General features: G+C 43.1%; 1 protein-coding gene across 5 annotated transcripts in view; it reads left to right on the forward strand.

Annotated features, from left to right (window-relative positions):
* Dab1 (Dab, reelin signal transducer, homolog 1 (Drosophila)) overlaps nucleotides 1–19890 on the forward strand; it is a 395969-nt gene that overhangs the window by 108838 nt on the left and 267241 nt on the right. The window lies entirely within an intron of this gene.

Consider the following 19890-nt stretch of genomic DNA (forward strand, 5'->3'; position numbering starts at 1 on the left):
CTGCACCCTGCCCCCAGCCACTTCTGCAAATGAGAAGTTTTGGGAAGTTGGGTTTTCATTTCTCTGTGCAGGAGTGCAGAGTAAATGGGGGTTGTCTTACAGTCAATGCACAGGGACTTCCCTTTGGTCTCAGGTATAAAATGGAGTTTTAATAAAGCCTTTGTATTATCCTGGGTATCACAACAACTAACATTGCTCCTGGGTGCATTAGTGCATGCCCTGGTGATGTTCTCTGTGGTGTTTAGCTTGCAATGCCATGATACCTTTGCCTGAGTTTATTAGCAAAAAGAGGCCTCTGAATTATTGTAGAAGCCAGCCACTTAGATATAATTGTGTGTCCTCTCAGCCTTAGTTTCCCCATTGTGTAAAATGAAAGATACAGATGATTTCTAGACTGTGTCCTGGCTCTGGACTCTTTTTTGAGCAACTACCAATAGAAAAACCCTAAGCAAAGGGAGGGGGTTTGTTGCAGAGATCACATGAGGTTATGCGTGGAACAAGTATGTGCAAATCTTGCTCACCTTGATGTTGGTGGTGGTTCCTCAGTTATGGAGGAATAGCTGCAGACATCATTCTGCGGAAAGATTTGCACAGTTTTATATTGCACAGTGAAAATTAGTATTCGCATTTCAGAGATGAGTTCTTTAGGTTCTGAGAGGTTAAGAAACCATAGTTTACAGTCTGGAATTAAGACTGACTTCACCTTACATTTGGACCTTGGGATTTTTGTCCTCAGCATCACCCTGATGTTGCCATTGTTTTACCTTCAAATTGAAAAGAAGTGTGCTTGGGGCTGGGGATTTAGGTCAGTGGCACAGCGCCTTCCTGGCAAGCGCAAGGTCGAGAGTTCGATTCCTGGTATTGGAGGAAAAACAAACCAAAAAAAAGAAAAGAAGTATGTTTTCAGCAATGCAAGCTAAGTGGCTTGAGTTGAGATAGCCATGGATGACCTTCGCCTCATAGACTGTTTGGAGTAAAAGGTGTGGAAATTCCTGCTGATAAAGCTCCAGAAAATATTAGCCTGTCCTGGTGAGCTGAGCTGGATCTTCATTTGCTGGGAGCAAGGTCCAGTGTCATAAACATGTGCAAACCAATGTAACCGATCTTTTCCATTTCTCAGACAGGGTAGAGGCGGGGAGCCTTCATTAGGGAAGGAATCATCATCCTAAGGTAACTACACAGACTTGGATTGGTTATTTTTCTCTGTTTTGCAAAGCTTGACTTTTGAAGCCTGGGGGGTTGGAGGACCTGGATGGCTGCCATGGTTTCCATCCTGCCCAGGATTTAGGAATCCAGATTTATCAGGTCTGTGAGGCAGCGAAGAAGCAGGACTGGTTTAACCCTGGTACCCCAAGGGGGGTGTGCACCCCTGTGAGGACTGCCAGCTGGCATGATGGGAAAGAACACTTTGTTCTACCCCAGGGTATCAAGAGGACAGCGTGGCCCTTTTTATACTGCATGTCACCCACAGCTGTACTTATCCTGGGGCCATCACAGAGGCTGCTCAGTGCGATGGGCTTGAGGAACCAGAACGTTTGTGTTCAAATCCTGGTTCTGATACCTCCTATATTTTCTTGAATAAGAACTTTAACTCTGTGTCTGAGTTTCTCATCTGTGACACGGAGGTGTAGCTATTAAACCCATATGACTGTTTCAGGAGGGTTTAGCGTGGTGAAATCCTCTCACTTCAGGGGAAGAACAGTATTAGTGTATTAGTGGATTAGAGGTGGTGAGGTTATTATTTTTCCCTACAAATGTAAGGGTGGAGCTTCACAAAAGTTTTCCTTTCCTGGGGTCAGGTAGCTAGGTCCAGTGAGGCCAGCCCTCTGCCACACTCTTCCCCAGCTGGCTCTGCCCTCCCATTATTGACTTAGTCCTCTGTTTCTCCTCTCTCCTCAGCTCTACACAAGCATCCTCACCTTTTTTTTAATTACTTGGCTCATTTCCACCTCAGGATTTGGGGCTTTCTCTTCTCCCTGCCTGAAGGGCTCTTTCTTAGATATTTGTGTGCCATGCCTTTCACCTTAAGTGTTTCTGCTTCAGTGATGGCATGATAGTGCCACAGTCCCTGCCTCTTAAATATTGACCTGTACCCAGCACTTCTCTACCCTCTCCATTCTTACTTTCCTTTCTAGCACCACCAGCATCTGGCTTATTGTTCACCTGTTCTGTATCTTTGTTTATCATCTGCCTCCCCTGGCAGAACATAAGCATGCCGCCACAGAAGTGAGCGGCTCATGGTAGCCAGCTGCTCCTCGGTACCGTGTGTCGATCAAGTGAGTCAGTAGATGTCCGTGGCACAGAGGGTTCTGCGCACCACCGCCCATGGTCTCCCTGATGGCATTTATGGCTGAACCTGGACTGTGTCTCCCCATGTGACTACACCCTGCCCAACTCCTCCGATCTCTCAAAGCCACTTCCGGGCTCTCAGCTGTGCACTTTGTCCTTCTATCTTCGTGGGGTCGCTCTGTTCCTATGAGGGCAAGCACAGCTGCCTTTCCAGGAGTTTCGTTCCGCAGCATGATTAACACGGTAATGTAATATTTAATTTATTTTTTCAACTTAGAGTCAAGATCTTTATTAGAAATTAATTTGCTCAAGTTACTGGGTTGTACTTGCATTTAGCATGCTCAGGTGTTTCCCCTGTGTAAAAGTGGCAGAGTTCTTTGTGGCCTGGACCTGAAGTTCTTGGGAAGTGTTTTCTAGAATGCCAGTCTATGAAGATAAGGAGCTTCTAAAATGCAGGAAAAAAGTCTTAACTGTCTTTTAATTCTTTTGAAGGTCTCATGCTTTTTGAAATGTTTCAAAAATACCTTGTTCTTTGAGGCAGGGACCCTATAAAAATGAGTCAAGGTAGAAATTGTCTAATAACATAAAATTGTGTAGAAGTGCCCTCTGGGTCGAATGTTATGAATAATGTGCTCCTTAGACCCAGTAGTGGCAGAAATGGAGTGGGAGTCAGGTGATCCGTGTTGTGTGCAGTTCACTCAGATCAGGTGCTTGTTCTTTGTTCTGTGTAATTTACTGATTGAGCAACTTTGGACAAACCCTTCACGCTCGTTAAGATACTTCATCTTCTGCAAATGAAGAACCTAGCCATTCTTCTGGGTGGCACCCAACATCCGTTCCAGCTCTAAAACCCTAGACTGGAGGTTTGGCACTCCACCTTCCCTTGGTGATCCCCACTTACTTGTGCTGGGAAGCCGCTCTTCCAGGGCCTCTGTTACTCACTGTTTACAATGGGGATGCACATTCCTAGTCTTTGCTTTCTCAAGGGCATGAAGAGATGTGCAAGTGCTTTTTGGCCATAAGGTCCTATGATTATTAGAAGCAACTTCTGATTTTACTGTGATTTCATGGCAGCCAGCCACCGAAATGGTGGGATGAAAGTTAGGAGATGAAAAAGGTTGCACATCATGCTGACAGTGTTTAAATTGTGCTTTTAAAATATATTGGGTTTATGTCTCCCTTTTGAAATTATTTTTTTTAAATCTCCACTTTACATTTTAACATCTTGTCTTGAGCTTGGGAAAAAGAGTTCAGAGCTTTCATGAAATTTTCAAAGGAGTATTTGATATCTCCATTTTTCAGCTCTGATTTTCTGTGGGTGTTTCCTCCTGGAATTCCTGAGGGGAGGAGATCTTTTCATGCTTCTTCTGATCATTTATCCTTTTCTCCTTGGGCAGGCATTAACTGGTAAAACCTAGGGGATTGCAGATGTCAAGTGAATCTGCAGGACTAGCTAGCTGCTTTCTGGAAACTGCTAGTTAAGGGGCACCTGATCAAAACCAGCTTACTTTTTAGGGATAACCCATTTAGAGCTCTGGAGGAATTAATTTATTTGTTTGGCACTTGGAAACCATTCAGTATTCTGTTATCATCTTGATCTTTTTATCCCTAAAGAATGCTCTTCTTTAGACTATAAATTTTTATGACTGCAGGTTAAAGTTCTCTCCAGAGAGAAGAAGGGTGTCATTATTCAGGTCAGTGGCCGGCAGGGCCTGGTGCAAGTGGTGAAGCAAAAGTGCCCAGAATCAGCAGGTAGAGAAGAGGTGGAGTCTGAGTTCACCAGTAAAAAAGGTGTTGCTTCACTAGCTGGAGCCCAGTGGCCAGGTCTGCCATAACTCTGATGTTGGAGACAGACCCTGCCATCTCACTGTCTTTCAGAGTGGCAGAACCAATTACCCCTACTTTCAAAACCCACAGTATTAATTTCTGTCCTAGAACTAATAATCTCACTGAGGAAACTGAATTCAGACCCAGGAGTCAGATTCTGTTTGCAAGGTACAAAAAGATCCTGGTGTCCAGAAAAGATGGATTCCAGTTCTATCTTCAACACTTACGTGCTGGGAAACCTTGGGCTCATCTTTTCTCCAGCTGTGCTAGAATGCAGACAGCATAATCTGCCGAGGTAGCTTAAAGACAAATAAGAACGCAAAGAGAGGTGCCTGGCACCCTGTGACAGACCTCGTTGGAAGGAAATATCCACTGAGTGCACAGATGTGGCAAAACCAGAGGGGCCCCTGGTAAATGACTAAGCTCCTCTCCTCTCGCTGGTGTAGGATCCTGACAAGGCTCACTGTCTTCCCAGTAAGTGAACACAGAGGTGAGGGTGGAAGGAAGGGAGATGTTTGGGTGTTGAGCCTCAGCTGCGCCTGGAGTCCACAGGAGCTCACCTTTGGTGCCCTGCGGAGACTGTGGACAAGTTAATGATGAAATTCCAGCAAGGCACTGGGGTGCTATTAGGGCGACTGACTGGGTGACATCACACACACAATGTCAAACAGAGCTGCTGAGGTCTTAGTATGTTATTTCATTGATTTTATTATTAGTAATCAAGATTCTGCCCAGAGAATCCATTTTAAAGAATGCTGTAGGATATGCTTGAAGAAACAAACATATTTCTCTCTTAAAAGTTCACATGGGAGGAGGCTACCCAGAATTCTTGCACTTGGCAGGCAGAAATTGATCTAAACTGTTTTCTGAATTTACCAAGTGCTTGCTGGAGTAGACAAGGAGCCTGGGGGTATTTCTTGTGGGAGTGATGAGTTGTGGATCTCAATATGAGATGTATGTAAAAAAAAAAAAATGGTGTAAGAGGGAAACGAAGTTTCTGAGTGTTTAGCAAAAGAGGTTATTTTTAAACTGACAGAAAATAGGATTGTGGAAATTTAAAATATTTTGTGATTTTATTTATTCAGCTAATACATGTGTGGGGCTTGCTTGCATCTTATTAGCACAGGAACAAAGGAAGGTGGGAGTGAATAGAAGACCATCTGTCCCTCAGGTAGCCTCGGGGTTCGACAAGGGCCACAGTACAAGTGGGTGAACATGACAGTTAATCCAGGGCAGGGTGGGTGGATGGAAACACTTCATATTTTGGGTCAGATACACTTGGGCTCTAGATCTGGATTCATCCTAGAAATGCAACAAGAGGTTGGGTGTTGTAGCAGTTCTGAGCCTCAGTTTCTCCTGCTACAAAATGGGGCTAATAGCACTTAGCTTTCCAGGTAAGCAAAGATTTAATACGGCAAGGAGTGTGCGGTACAGAGCACAGATCCTGATGCCTCGCATAAGTGCCATCCTATTTTTCTTTTGTCATTATGAGTGCATAATGACAGAGTCCTGAGGAGACAGGTGTTCCTGTGGTTCCTTAGGAAGTTCAAAAAATATGGGCTGTGATGGGAAGTTCCTCATGGAGGTTCAGCTCTGCTGCTTCTGTTTGCCCTTCCTCACCCTGTGCCCAGCCGTCTGCACTGTGGCTCCTGCCTCCTTGGCTGCTTATTGGACTTGCCTAATGCTAAGTCCCAGCAGGAGGAAAGGAAAGTGGAATCTCTGTTTTCTTACCCTCTGGGACTTCTTCCTGCTGCCGAAGGTCAGGTCAGCGCTCTTTTGAAGGCAACTCTGTCTGCAGGCTTCCCTCCTACTTCCTGTGGCCCGCTCTCCTGCCATCCCTTCAGGTCCTGGAAGTAACAGTTCTGCTCTGTCCCTGGGATACTGCACTGTTGTCAGGGGTTTCACTGCAACACAGCCCAGCCTGAGTAAGTAAGCCTTCAGTTAAGCCTGCTGGAATAAGCTGAATGTGAGTTGTCATGTGTTTGCTGCTGGGCCCTCTGAGAGTGAGCTGAGTGACAGGGTGAGGAGGTCTGATGGTGATGGCCAGGTTTGCTGTGGTCTGTGATCAGCCTAGTGGCTGTAGTATGTATTTCACATGAGAAACGAAACTGAGTTGAGTTTGTGTGTGTGTGTGTGTGTGTGTTTGTGTGTATGTGTGTATGTGTGTGTGTCCTGAATTGACATCAGAAGGTCAGGCTAAGTTAACATTTATCATAATGTAATAAAAAAATACAGTAAAAATTAAACATTTGTTACACTAAAAGACACACTGTCATCAATCTTCTCAAAACACTCTCCCTTGCTTCAGACACACTTATCCCATCATTCTTGCTACTTTCTGAGGCTGTTGTGGAGTGTCTTTGGTTGGGCTGTTGTGGCTGCCTTAATGTCCTGAATTGACTCAAAATATTTGCCTTTCGTGGTCATTTTGACTTTGCAGAAGAGGCAAAAGTTGCATATTGTCAGATATGGGAAATAGTGTGGATAAGGACACACCATAATATTCATTTTTGACAGAAATTACTATAAATATTTTGAATCAGTTCAGATCATCGTGGCAGCCACAACAGCACAATTAAAGACACCAGTGACAGAGAAGTTCTAGATTGCTTCAGAAAGTGGCAGGAATGCTAGGGTAAGTGTATTTGGATCAAGAGGGAGTGTTTTCAGAAGGATTAATGATAATGTGTCTCTCATTATAATACATTTTTAAAGTTTTTAATTTAAACATTCACTCTGTGATCACCCTTGCATCAGATTTCCTATTATAGCAGAAATAGTTTTTGGGTAGTGGTTTGCTGGTTCCTTTTATGGTACTGAAAATAAATTTGGGAAATATCCTAGTCTTTATTCCAAAGAATTGCTGTGTAAATTAAATTAAAGGAGAGAGGAAAAAGGCAAACAGTATATAGTGAATACCTCCTTTGTTACTGGGCAGTTTACATATATTACTTTATTCTACCCAGCAATCATTATGGGTGAAGTACCAATCTCCTAGCTTCACAGAGGTAGAAAATGAGGCTGAAAGACTTCTAAAGACTTGCCAAAGGTCATACATCTGGAACTTGGTGAAACCACAGTTTGATATCCCAAGGCAAGTCTGTAACATTGAGACACTCGTAGTTCTCCTCTTTGCCAACCACAAAATATGGATAGTGATGTTTGTACTGTTCCAGAGCCAGGTGCATGGGGGTGTGCACTGTAGGGAGTTTCTTGCAGGCCCATCCTTGGCTTCCATGGTGAGGGCGTGTTGCATTGGAAGGCCATACACAGCAGAAGGTGGGGGGATGATTCTGGAGTCCAGAAGAGCCAAGAGCTTGGCCTCGCAGAGCCTGGGGATAATTCCCTTGCAGAAAGGAGCCTGCAATCCTCTTGAGAACTGGGTTGTCTTATTCTCCCCACTGCACAGGACTTGGTTTACTCCCTGCCATTCGAGACCCTGAGTTTCACTTCTACTGAAAACAATCTCTCTGTTTCTCCTAATGATATACTTCCTCTCTTTTAGTGGCTACTGCTGGTCTTCACTTGTGCTACCTCTTGGCTCCTGTCTGGGAATGTTTTCACCTTGGGTCTCAGTACCTGTGGACTGATACAGGTATCAAGGAGTCCAGACTGTCCAACGGCAGCATATGCATATCTTCTTACATATCCACTTTGGATATGTAGACTTCCTACCAGGCTGAACTGTGGCTGATGGTGAGAGAAGCCAGGTAGTAACAAGGCACCTCTCCTGCTGTCTATAACACATCTACGTCTACATGTTCTGGGGATTAGGGTGCACATGTCGCGGAGGCCATTATTCTGTCTATCTGTGTCTGCTCTGTATCCTCAAACATACACATCCATGCTACCTGCAGAATATTCAGTCCTTCTTAAGGTCTGTATGGTGTCCTCACTCCAAAGCTTCAAATTTCATCCAAACCTCATGAATCCAGAAGTCCAGATTTTCACCCTCTGAATAATCTACTTCATGTTCCAGCAATAAGGGCATAAAGCCTTTGTGCGGGAGCATTTTTCTGCTGCTAGCAGCACTTTGCACTGTGTGATGAACATATTATGTAGATTACATCGTCTCCTACAAACAGCCATAGGCAGGATGAATTTTGAGTCCTCACATTTTTAGTGAGCACATTTAGGCGCAGAAATGTTAAGTCACATGTCTAGACCTTCCTGACCAGTGTGTGGGGCCGTACTATCCCCAAGGCTCTTAACCTGTGTTCCTGTGATTACCAAACTTTGCTACATTTTAGAGTAATCCACCGCACCCCCTCCACAACCCCACCCCCCTCCCCCGCACCAGTTAAATGAGCACCTCTGGCTGTGGGCTGCTCCCAGGCAGCTCTAGTGTGCCCTGGGGTCTGCTAGCCCCTGGAGTACTTTCTCAGGAACAGAGGTGTGGAGCAAGAGGGTGCATGTGGGTTAGGGGTGTGAAAGGCCTCCCTGGGGAGGGACTCAGGGGAGATTAGCTGGAGTTCCCGCCTGAAGCCACGAGGAGGCTTTTCATGAAGAACAAACAGCTTTCCATGTTGCTGGTTTGTTCAGGATTTGCCAAGAGTGATTGAATTTTTATGTTTCTGTGAGACGGTTCAAATAAATACATTCACAAATCAGGAAACAACAGAAAGGCACTCTTTGTCAGGCATCCGTCCTCATTGATGGCTCCAGGAAAACACGGCCCCGTGGTTATAGTTGTTGCGTATGCTTTTTGTCAGGGGGACAATGGTGGAAATTGGGTTGCTTCCCGCCAAGTGCAGAATCTTTTGTGAGGAAATTTGAGCCATCCATGTATCCTGTTTTACAGTAATTGAGATTGGACTAGCAAATCATTAGTGAGGCAGAGATGCCCTTCCCCCCTTTTTGAGACAGGAAGGTGGTAGAAATCTGGTGTCTGAGAAGAAGGGGAAGAGAATAGGATGTCAGCGATGGGAAAAAGGGTGCCAACTGCCTCTCAGCTCCCAGGGGGGAAGGTGGCATCCATTGGTAGTGACTGTGAGTGGGCAGGTAGGTGGGGCTCTTGCAGGAGGAGTTGGTGGTCATGGGATCTGGACAGGTGCTAGAACGGGGAGTACAGGAACAAGCCCCTGCACAGGGCTACCCGCAAAGCCAGGCAGCTTTGGGACATCTGTTGCATGCTTTCTTGGCTTGCTGTTTAGAGGTTTTGGCTCCCCCTACCCTTTGTCAACTTAGAAACTAATGAAATACTGCTTGCAGAAGGGAAGGTAAATAATGGCTGGATATATTTTAGGTAAATCAGCAGGAGAAGCTGCCAAATGCACCATTTGTTTATTTAAAATTTCCTTGACTATGATGGCCTCATTAAATACCTGTCCTTTCTTTCTGTAAGACCCCAGGGAATGCCAGCACTTGGGTGTTCCTCAGACTCATTGTGGAGGAACTCAGCTCAGCTATCAAGAGCAGATGAGTGCAGGATCCCTGTCCCCTTATCTGGCAGGGGCTGAGGTTCAAATAGGAAGTTCCCATTCGTAACAGGTGTCTTCCCGCATGGTCTCCCTGTCTTGTATTGCTGGCCTCCAGTCCCCCATGACTCCTAGGCGAACACCACTGCAGAAGAACCAAACTGTCCCCTTTGCCCCTGTTGTACCAGCGTGGTGGAGCCTGGCCACAGGCCAGCCGTCTTTGCATTAGTGGGTAGTTTCTGAGGTTTGCAACCACATAGGAGATTTTGTACATGAATGTTCGACCAAATGTGTCTTAGTGCCTTCTCTGTTGCCATAACTGGATACTCAAGACTGGGTGACTTCTGAAGAGAGAGGCTTATCTGGACTCATGGTTCTGGAGGCTGGGAAGTCCCAGAACATGGCATTGGCATCTTCCCGGAGGATCTAGACGGTGCTCGTGCTGTGTGACGGCATAGTAGACAAGAGGAAGGGTGGGTGGGCCATGCCGAAGAGGTCAACACAAATGGTGGCCTCACTTTATTACCTCCTGCTGCTGCTATTACTAATCCTGACCCTCAAGAGCAACAACTCACTCTGGTAAGAATTACCCTTAAACCCAGAGTGCCTCTTAAGTCTTTCCACTTCTTAGCTCTGTTTTATGTTGGCACACCTTTTAAAGAGAACAGCTGTACTCAGACCATAGCGCTGCATAACAGTTCATCTGCATAGTTTTGTTTTGTTTTTTTTTTTTTTTTTTGGGTTTTTCTCCGGTACCGGGAACCGAACTCACGACCTTGCGCTTGCCAGGCAGGCGCTTTTGCCGCTGAGCTAAATCCCCAGCCCCCAGTTCATCTGCATAGTGAAGTAAGCAGTGATTATTATTGCAGATAAAATTGATTAAAGGTGGATGCTACGAGAGTTTGGTTTCTCACCCTCATGGATTTGCTGGAGCTGTGCCTGCGCTGCATGCCCCTGGGGCCTGTGAGATCTCTTTAACTTGCTGGCAGGCAGGGCCCACAGGGCCCTGGCCTCTGTGTTCTCAAGCAGGCTCAGCTCTCCTTCTTCCCAGCCATGATCAGCTATCTGCGTTCCAGGATTGCCTCTCTCCCTCCCTCTCTCCCTCTCTCTCGTCCTTCCACCCAGAGCTTTGCTTCTCAGTGCAATGGACGTTCCTTGGTTCTTCAGAGCTCGGTGTATGGTTCTGCTCTCCTGAGCCTTTTTCTTTATGACCCAATTATTTACATTGCCTCACCCATTGCCCGCATTTGGTTCCAGTTTGAGGTAGGTCCTATGTTGTGTATTTCAGAAGAGTCCTGTGGTTTCTGTTGTGCTGGATTTTATCACACGAGTGACGACCCTCTCTGCTTGCATCCTCAACCACTGTTTGAGCTCCTTGAGGTTGGAACTGTCACAGATGTCTCCTCCTGAGCACCCGCTACAGTGGATCCGCAGAGAACAGGTGCAAAATAGCCACTTGGCCAATGAAGAAGTGAATTTGCCTCACTCTCTGTATATTGCTGCCTGTCCACACGGGTGTGCCAAGTCTGTGCAGGTGATGGGGCATGTTCCTGTTCAAGGTAGGGGGTAGGTCAGGGGCTCACTGGAGAGACAGAAACACAGCTGGATTAAAACATAGGGAATACATGTGAGAGCTGATGGGCTGAGGTCATGTGGACTGGCCATGGGTACCCGGCTGTAACATTCCATTTGGCCTCCAGCAAACCCAGTGAGATAGAAAAAGATCCCCAGTTTATAGGATGAGGAAATTGAGTCTCAGAGTGGTTAAATAGCTTACCTACCTAAAGTCCCAGAGGCAGTCATGGTTGAGTCAGACAGGACTCTAACCCATCTCCTTGGGCTGCCCAATTTAGTTTTTAGATTCTTCTGATAATAAATTTTTGTACATGCAGAGGTGGTGATCTTAGGTGGGTGAATGGAACTGGGACCCCAGGTGTTAGAAGCACTGAAGGAATTGTTCTAGGCTTGTACATGTGTTCTTTTTTTTTATACCCTAAGAGTTTATGTAATGAATTTTCATGGTGGTGTATAAATACTTAACGAAACTGTGATCCATTAGTGAAATGAAATGTTCCTAAGTATGCCTTGCTGCTGTCACATAAATTCCTTTAATATTGCTAAAACCTGGTTCAGACTTTTGTTAGCTTTGAGTTTGATTAAAGAAACACATTTTGTACCCCCTATCATTGCCTTGTTGAATGTTGGCTGATATCAGAATAATAGCACTGACTTCCTGGGACATAGTATTTTATTTTCCCAAAAATATTTTTGCAGAAGTTTCATTTATCCTCATTCACTTAGACCTCTGAGATCAATACTGTTCTTAGCCCACTTTACAGGTAAAATTAACTATAGTTTGTTTAATTCTAGATTTTGAGCTAATGAGTACTATATAACAAGATTGAGTTTACTTTTTAATTTAGTTTAAAGAAAGGAAAATATGTTTTTTGGATAAGCAATTTGGATTCGGGCTACATTGTTTTGGCCCTATTTTTAACCATTACTACCAGTACTACAGTTTCAGCATATGTTAAGTGACACTGAGGATTCCCTGTTGAATTCTTTACAGACATTGCTTATGCTAACATCCATGACACCACACAGGGTTGGTACGTTCTACTGTCCCCTTCTGGTTCCAAGGAAAAAATGTGTTATCTGAGTATGGACTTCGTAAAACCGATAACTGACACTATTTCCCTTTCTGCTCTGGCATCTAGGAGTCACCCAAATCGACAGCCTGTCTTCTGCAACCACATAGGTTTTGATACTCTATCCTTCTGCCTTTACATTCACATGCAATTCTTTGTTCCCCTTATTCCCGTCTCCTCTGGATTTATCTTCTCCTGTTATAGAGGTTGTCTTCCTGTAAGGCTTACTATAAATTGCCTGAAATTCTGTTTTTTTCTAATGTAGGACAAACAAACCAGCAGTGCAGCATGGTGAAGATGAGTTCACAGGCCAAGAGATCTGTCTTCCCTGTGCTTTTGCTCTTTTCCCAATTCTGTTGCGTCTTGGTGCAGAGACCCTTGACTGGAGCTTGCTGAGGCTATATAAGTTGTGTGGCCTTCAGAGTTTTACAGCCAGTGATTCATTCCGTCAGTGTATTATTTTTCTCAGAGGGTTGGGTCAGAGCGGGGGCAGGCTGTGCATGTGCTGTAAGGATGGTTTATTAGGAGAAAGATGCAGCGTCTCTGGACACTGGTCTGCCAGCAGTTCCCAGCGCACTTTACCTCTGCATCCAGGCCTGCTTGTAAGAGGTGCTGCCCAGGGCTCAGCAAAGGCCCACTAGTTCCCATTCCCACGTCCCAGGAGAGAACAAATGCAGACTGGGAAGAGTTAAGCCTTTAAAGATCATTTATTTCCTTATTTCATTAGTGCATGTTTGTGCAGTACATGACACATCTTTATTCTCTTTGGGTCTCTTTCCCTGTCCTCTTACCAATCTTTTATTTCTTGGCTCCTTTTCCACTTGTACAAGTTCTGTCTACTTGTTTCCTGTTACTTAGCTTTTATTTTGCTCTTTTGTTTATTGATGCTTTGGGTTTCTCGTACAAGAGAAGCCATGTGATATTTAAACATAGGTGTGTAATGTATTTCTCTTAAAATTCTAGATTTCATGTGCATCTATTTTCCTATAAGTGACTCAGATTTATCCATCTTTATAGCAGTGTAGTACTCCTTTGTATATAAATATGATGTTTTCTTTATCCATTCATCATTTCTGTGGATGAACATACAGATCACTTCCAAGACTTGCTGTTGTGACTTGTGCTGTTATAAAAACGGGTATGCATGGATCACTGTAATACAATTTAGTTTTTTCAGGAAGAGATCTAGTAAGGAAATACTTTGGTTGAATAAAATGTCTAATTTTAGTTCTTTTGAGGAATCTTCATACTGATTTCCATAGTAGTTGTACTGGTTTACATACCCGCCAACAATGTAGAAGAGTTCCTTTTTCCAAACAGCCTGGCTAGCATTTGTTACTATTGTTTTCCTGCTGATGGCCATTCTTTCTGGGGTGAGATGAACTCTCAGTGTTATTTTAATTTGCATCTCTCTAATGGCCAGAGATGTTGACTGTTTCTTCATCTATTTATTGGCCATTTGTACTCCTGAGAAGTGTCTATTCACTTTACTTGTTCATTTTTAACTGGATCTTTTACTGGGGAAGAGGCCTAAGTTTTTTGAGTTCTTCATATATTCTAGATATTAACCTTCTGTCTGAGGTGTAGCAGGCAACAACTTTTTCCCATTCTGTATGTTATCTTGTCACTGTGTTGTTTGCTTTCTTTGCTTTGTACAAGCTTTTTAATTTGATGTGATTCTCTTTGTTATCCTTGATGTTATTTCTCCAATTGGCTCTATCAGATGACCCTTGATTTACTAACACAAAACAGAAAGACAAGCTTAACAGGTTAATGACAGTCCCAGAAAGGGAGACAGAGACAACCTGTGGGAGTTCTGTGTAGCTGAGTCATTAATCAGGTCTGTTGTGGCCCTCGGCATGGCCTGCAACTCCCAAGTGGGCGCAGAGACCCCAGTAGAGAGGAGGTTCAGAGCTTGGGACGAAAGAGGCTGCTGCTAGTGACCTTTTTCCAGATACTTCTGCCAAGTCGGGCAGTCTGGACAGACACAGAATTGAGGTTGGAGTATGTAATAAGAACTGACAGCCAAAAGCTAATTTTAAAGGCAGGTAGCCTTGAGAAATAGCAAGTGTACTATCTAGGGAGCTGAAGTGGGCCAACACTTAGAGGAAAAGTGAGATCAGAATTGGCTTAGTTACACAGGGCTCCGTGCCAGGGTCTGAGTGAAGTTGTAGAAAAAGTGTAGTAATGCAAGAGTATGCAAGGCATTTCACTTATATTCACCTACTGCTAATATTTTATTTCATTTGGCTTCTCATTTGTGTATTTCTCTTTATGTATATACATGTATGTAAACATGTATGTGTACATGGGTACATCGTTACATAACTACGTGTATATGATTTTTTAATGATCATTTGAAATTAAGATGCACGCATCTCAGCACTTTACTTGTAAATACTTAGTGTGTAATTCCTAAAACCAGAAAAAAAGGTACAATAAAGAAGTGATGAATGTGTAAATTTACAAAATCATTACAGTAGAAGACAAATGGTCATTAATCTCCCTCAAAATATGCAAAATATTCAAAATACCCCCCGACCCGCACTTCAAGCACACTTACCTCATCATTCTTGGCAATGTGTCTTTAAGTGTAAGAAGTTTTGCATTTAAACATTCACTGTATTTTTGTTCATTCCTTCTATATTCTCTTACCTAGTCATAACAAACGCATCAAGTTAAATTCAATAGCGATGTGCTATTGTAACTAATATTCATAATTTTAGGTGATCCAACAACTTGTAGTATTTCTTTTCTCCCTGGCACAGGACCCCATATATTGGGGTACCATATCCCATATTGTATTTAGTTATTATATTTGGTTAATTTCTTTGAATCTAACATGTTTCCACAACCTGTCTTTGTTTTTTCTTACCGCTTTGAAGAATAAAGCCTCTCCCTCCCATTTGTAAGTGCATAATCTGATTAGATTCCTGGCCAGAGCACTGCCTAATATTGCATAGTGATGGTCTGTTCTTCTCAGGGAACTACTTGCTCTCCATCTGCCCCTCTTGGTTGAAGTTAATTCTGATAAACTAATTGAGGCATTGTCCAATTTCTGCGCTATATAATTACACTTTCTCTTTTGGAACTGATAGTAAGTGGGAAGACACTTACAGACCTACAGATGGGGACCACATCAAAAATTTCTCCTGCGTTCAGCATCTACTGGTAATTCTTGCCTGACCACTCTATTCTTGTGGCAGCAAAATGTTGATTTTATAATTCCAGCACACTCTCAGTGTTTACCAGTCAGCACCTGCTCTACAACAGTCAGCTTTCCTGTCCTCCCCATTCATATTTATCAGTATGGATTTACAAGTTTCTGTTTTTTTCAGTGGCTTATTATTTATTATTATTATTATCCTTAATCATATTGCCATTGACATTGTTTTCTTCAAAATGGCTTCTGTGTCTTTATGCCATTGTCCTTAGCATTTTGGTTTGCTTTGAGCATCTCTTTACTTTCTGGGAGAAAACATACTTCGGGCTCGTCTTATTCCTGCCTAGCCCAGCTCTGAACTCTCCCCTTTGCCAGGAAGCACTGGTTCCTCTTAAAAGAGTAGGCGAGTAGGAACCACAGTCCTGATTACTTGGAATCTCACTGTGACTTGGGTGTCTTTGCTTCTAACCCCTTTTAGTGGACAGAGCTATGAAATCTTTTCAGATAAACATATACATGTATACATCCGTATACAGATGCATGTATGTTTTATAAATCCTGAGTTTCCCCTGAGATCTCCAATTTGCCTCTGTCTTATAGTATTCCATCTTGCTTTCTTCTTTCCATAATTTAACCTCTCTTGTTCCACAGTCAGGACCGAGGCTCCTAAGAACATCGATGCAGTTACTCCCTTAGGGCAATCCTCTAATACGTCTAAAGTCAGTTCAGGATTGTTTTGCCTGTCCCATTACCCAAAAAACTAGGCCTACTAGAATGTATTTGGGATTGTCACTCCTGCCTAAGCCTGCCTAGAACTGAGTGCATGTGTCCAATTCTGTGCTCATATTTTCCTTGATTAGTTTTTGCTCCCCAGCCCTTCAGCAAGCATGCTTATGATGTTTGTGGCACATACAATTGAATTAATATACTTCCATCTGCTTTCAGATTTAAGATTTCTCCCCCTTTCTATTCCTATTAATTTAATTTTTTAGGTATAGCATACATTAATATGCTTCAAAATGTGGAAATTATATGAAAAGCTTTACTCTGCCCTGTCTCAGCCAGTACCTCATCTCTCCTCCTCTCTGACCAGTCACTGCCCCACCCAGAATCCCCCTCTGAAAAACAGATGCACTGTGTTCTGGCTTATTTGTCCCGTGCTTCTGTTGGTACAGATAAGTCCTATAGATTTATGTCATCTCCATTCTTACACAGAAGGTAGCAGGCAGTAGGTTGAGCTAGGCTTTTTAAGTGCTTTGCAAGTGCCCATGTCTGTTGTACCTAGTGGTGCTGTTGCAAATCTGTGGGACTTGCTGATAAATGGCTTGATTTCTAGGCTTTATACTTTGGCTGCAGCTGAATAAGAGGCCCCACGTCACAGAGCATGCAGATAGTGATGTGCAGGTGTTAATTAGTGCATGTGATTGCTGCCAAGTGGACCCTCAGCCAAGGTCTGAGGGCCTCTCTCCCCATCTGGTGTCAGGGCTGCCTTGCCCTTTTATGCTGGAATTTGCATTGTCCTTTGTGTATCACATAAGGCTTATATCAAGGTGGAAGGAGGTTTGGTTTTTGTTTTTTTCATTGAGGTGAAATTCCTGTAACATGAAGGCACCCATTTTAAAGTTATTACATTTATTAGAGATGGTTGTTTGCTAACATCATCTCTGTGTAGCTCCAAAGTGTTTTCTCCACTCCAGTGGAGACCTTGTACCTATCAAGCAGACACTCACCCTAATTGATTTCAGGTGTCAGGCCCTGACACCCTGACCTGTCTCCATGGGTTTGTCTTTTGCGGATATTTCATGAAAATGGAGTCATATAATATGCAGTCTCTCTTTGTCTAACTCCTTTCCTTTTGCATGGTATTTTAGGGTTCACCTATGTTGTAGCCCGTATCAGTGCTGTAGGTTTTTGAAGATGGATAATATTGTACATTTGCTTATTCGTTCATCCACTGATGGGCATAGGAGGTGGAATAAAATTGGGATGGGGAAGTGGCTTGTGCTCTGCCTTGTGCTATGCTGCTTACTGGTCATGTGATCACAGACAGGTTCCTGAATTGGCTTGCGTCCCACTTTCTTCATTTGTTGACTGAAGATAATAATAGCAGCTACCTCTTAGAGTGGTTGAGGGATTGAATGAGAAGTGTTTGCCAGGCTCATAGCATAGGCCCTGATAAATAAGGGTTCCTCAGTAAACAGTAGCAGACTCACTGTAGGATCATAGGAGGGGAGGCTGGGGAGAGAAAACAGAAGACAAATTTGTGTTGTAGTATGTGTCTGAGTGTGTTCTGTTGTAGCTGCAGAAACCTTCATGCTTTTTTTTTTTTTAAAAAAAAAAAAGATATATCTGTTTTCTCTGCTTGTGGTTTGGTGTTTGGGCTTCCACCGCATCCCTGAACATGGGATTTTACATTTTAGAAGCAGTTCACTAGACAGAGCGTCTGTAGTGGAATGTTACATAATTCACATTTAGATTTGAAGAGCTCATTATAAAAAACCTGACACACTTCAGGAATATTAAATTACTGCAGATTGTGTGGAGCAAAGAAACATTATTGAAGCATTTCAAAATTCTAGACGAGCCTGAATTTAACTGATAGGGTTTCACAGCTTTTACTGGGGAAAATGATTTGAGTTGTCACATGGTTTCTGGCCCTGGAGGACTTTAATCTCCTTAATTACAAAGAAATGAATTTCCTAAATAATTTGGAGTTATTTCACAGCACTTGCTCAACCTCTGGCTTTTGGAAAATTAAAGGGGATACCAGAGCTCATGCTGTGTACGTTCTCTGCTGCAGCTTCCTTTTTAATGTTTATATTCAGAACGATGCTGGTGTTTCCTTTCATCACTGATACAGAATTATACTTCCAGACTCCACAAAAAACATACGTAACAGTTAAATGGAATCATGGTTTGACAAGCAAGTGACTCTGGGTATAACCATGGAAGATTGAGAGGTGCTCTAGTCTGGTTTTTAAAGTTGAAAGAGAGAAAATGGTCCAAATCCAATCTATTTTTACATACTGGGTTTTGAGAACCCTAAAATTTGTGTAAAATCCATATATTTCAGCTCTTTCCTGTATATGTTAATTAAACACCTACTGTGTAGAGGATAAGCATGACGGAAAGATCTTAGATGCTATCACATCTGTAATTTGTACTCAGGAAGCTGCCTTACCTTCTCAGTTGCTGGCTCTGTAAAGTCCAAATAGGAGAGGTGATCAGGACATGTGTGGTTAAGTAACTCAGGAAAGTGTGTACCCAATATTAAGTGTATGCTTGAAGGTGTGCCAGATATTCTTCCAGTTACTGTGCATTTGTGAGCCTCCTTATTTTTTACAACACCTCCATGGATTCGGCAGTACTTGTCCCATAGTACAGATGCAGGACCTGAGGGAAGAGTAGAATGACCTCCTCAATATTGTGTAGTGGCTCAATGGCTAAGACCAAGAATGTGACCAAGGTCCTATGACAGATAGAGATTTCATGTTAGTAGAGGGCGAAGATATCTCTCTGCTTAAAATTTGTCTTTGGGCTGAACTCTGAGAGTTTGGTAGAAGGTCGGGGCAGACTTGACGAAAGGGATTCCATGGGAAGACAGCAGCACAAAGAAGAAATGAGAGGACTGGAAAGTGTATTACATCCCTACAACACTTGTGCTTCCTTTTATTATTTTGATTTTGTTGATTTCAAGACTTCTTGCCTTCACACATGTCGATGCTTCTGCCTAAAACAATCCTTCATTCATTCATTCACTTCATTGATTCTACATGCACTTGTTGAGAACCTTTTGGTCCTTTCCTTACCCATGACAGAAGCATTATTCTTCATGGTCCTGCAGAGCAGGGCTTATCCAGTATGCAGCTTTATTGACTTTTCTAATCAAAGGTGAATCCTTGCCTTTGCCCCTAGTATACCTGGTGTTTGTGCCTGTTTTAGTTCTGGTTGCATGTATGTGTCACTGTCCATGTGACTGACGCCTCTGCCAGACTGAGCTTCCTTAAGGACAGGAGCCAGACTTTGACTGTATCCTCTTGGCCAGCATGTTGCTCAGTAAATATGGACAGCATGGAGCCAGTGTAGATTCTTAGTATTTGTTTAAGTAAAATGATAAATATTCCTGATAAAATCAATTGTGTCTATAGAGGAGCAAGTTTGAGACCGTCATCTCCCGGCCCAGATACGGCAGACGTCCTTGTCCTCTGTGGACGATTCCATGGACCTCATTCTGTGAAGATAGGTTTCTGCTTTCTTTAGTTGTACACATACTTTCATACAGTGTCCTTTTAAAAAAATAGTTTATTAAACCAAAAATCCCAATCAGTTGTCTTTGGTCCGTGGAAATTTCCTCATATTTAAACTTTATTTTAATTTCATGTAGCCTTTACGTGAGACCTTCCAGGTAAGCCATCTTTAATTGTCACGATGATGAGGTTTGGGTCATTATTCTTTCTGAGCCAAAACTAGCATTCCAGGTCAGCTCCACAAGATCACACAGTTGTAATTCTGTGGAGTGAGTTCAGAATTGACTATGCAATTTGAA

This window comes from Chinchilla lanigera, unplaced genomic scaffold, assembly GCF_000276665.1.
Source record: "Chinchilla lanigera isolate Chin_1 unplaced genomic scaffold, ChiLan1.0 scaffold00063, whole genome shotgun sequence".
Lineage (NCBI taxonomy): Eukaryota > Metazoa > Chordata > Mammalia > Rodentia > Chinchillidae > Chinchilla > Chinchilla lanigera.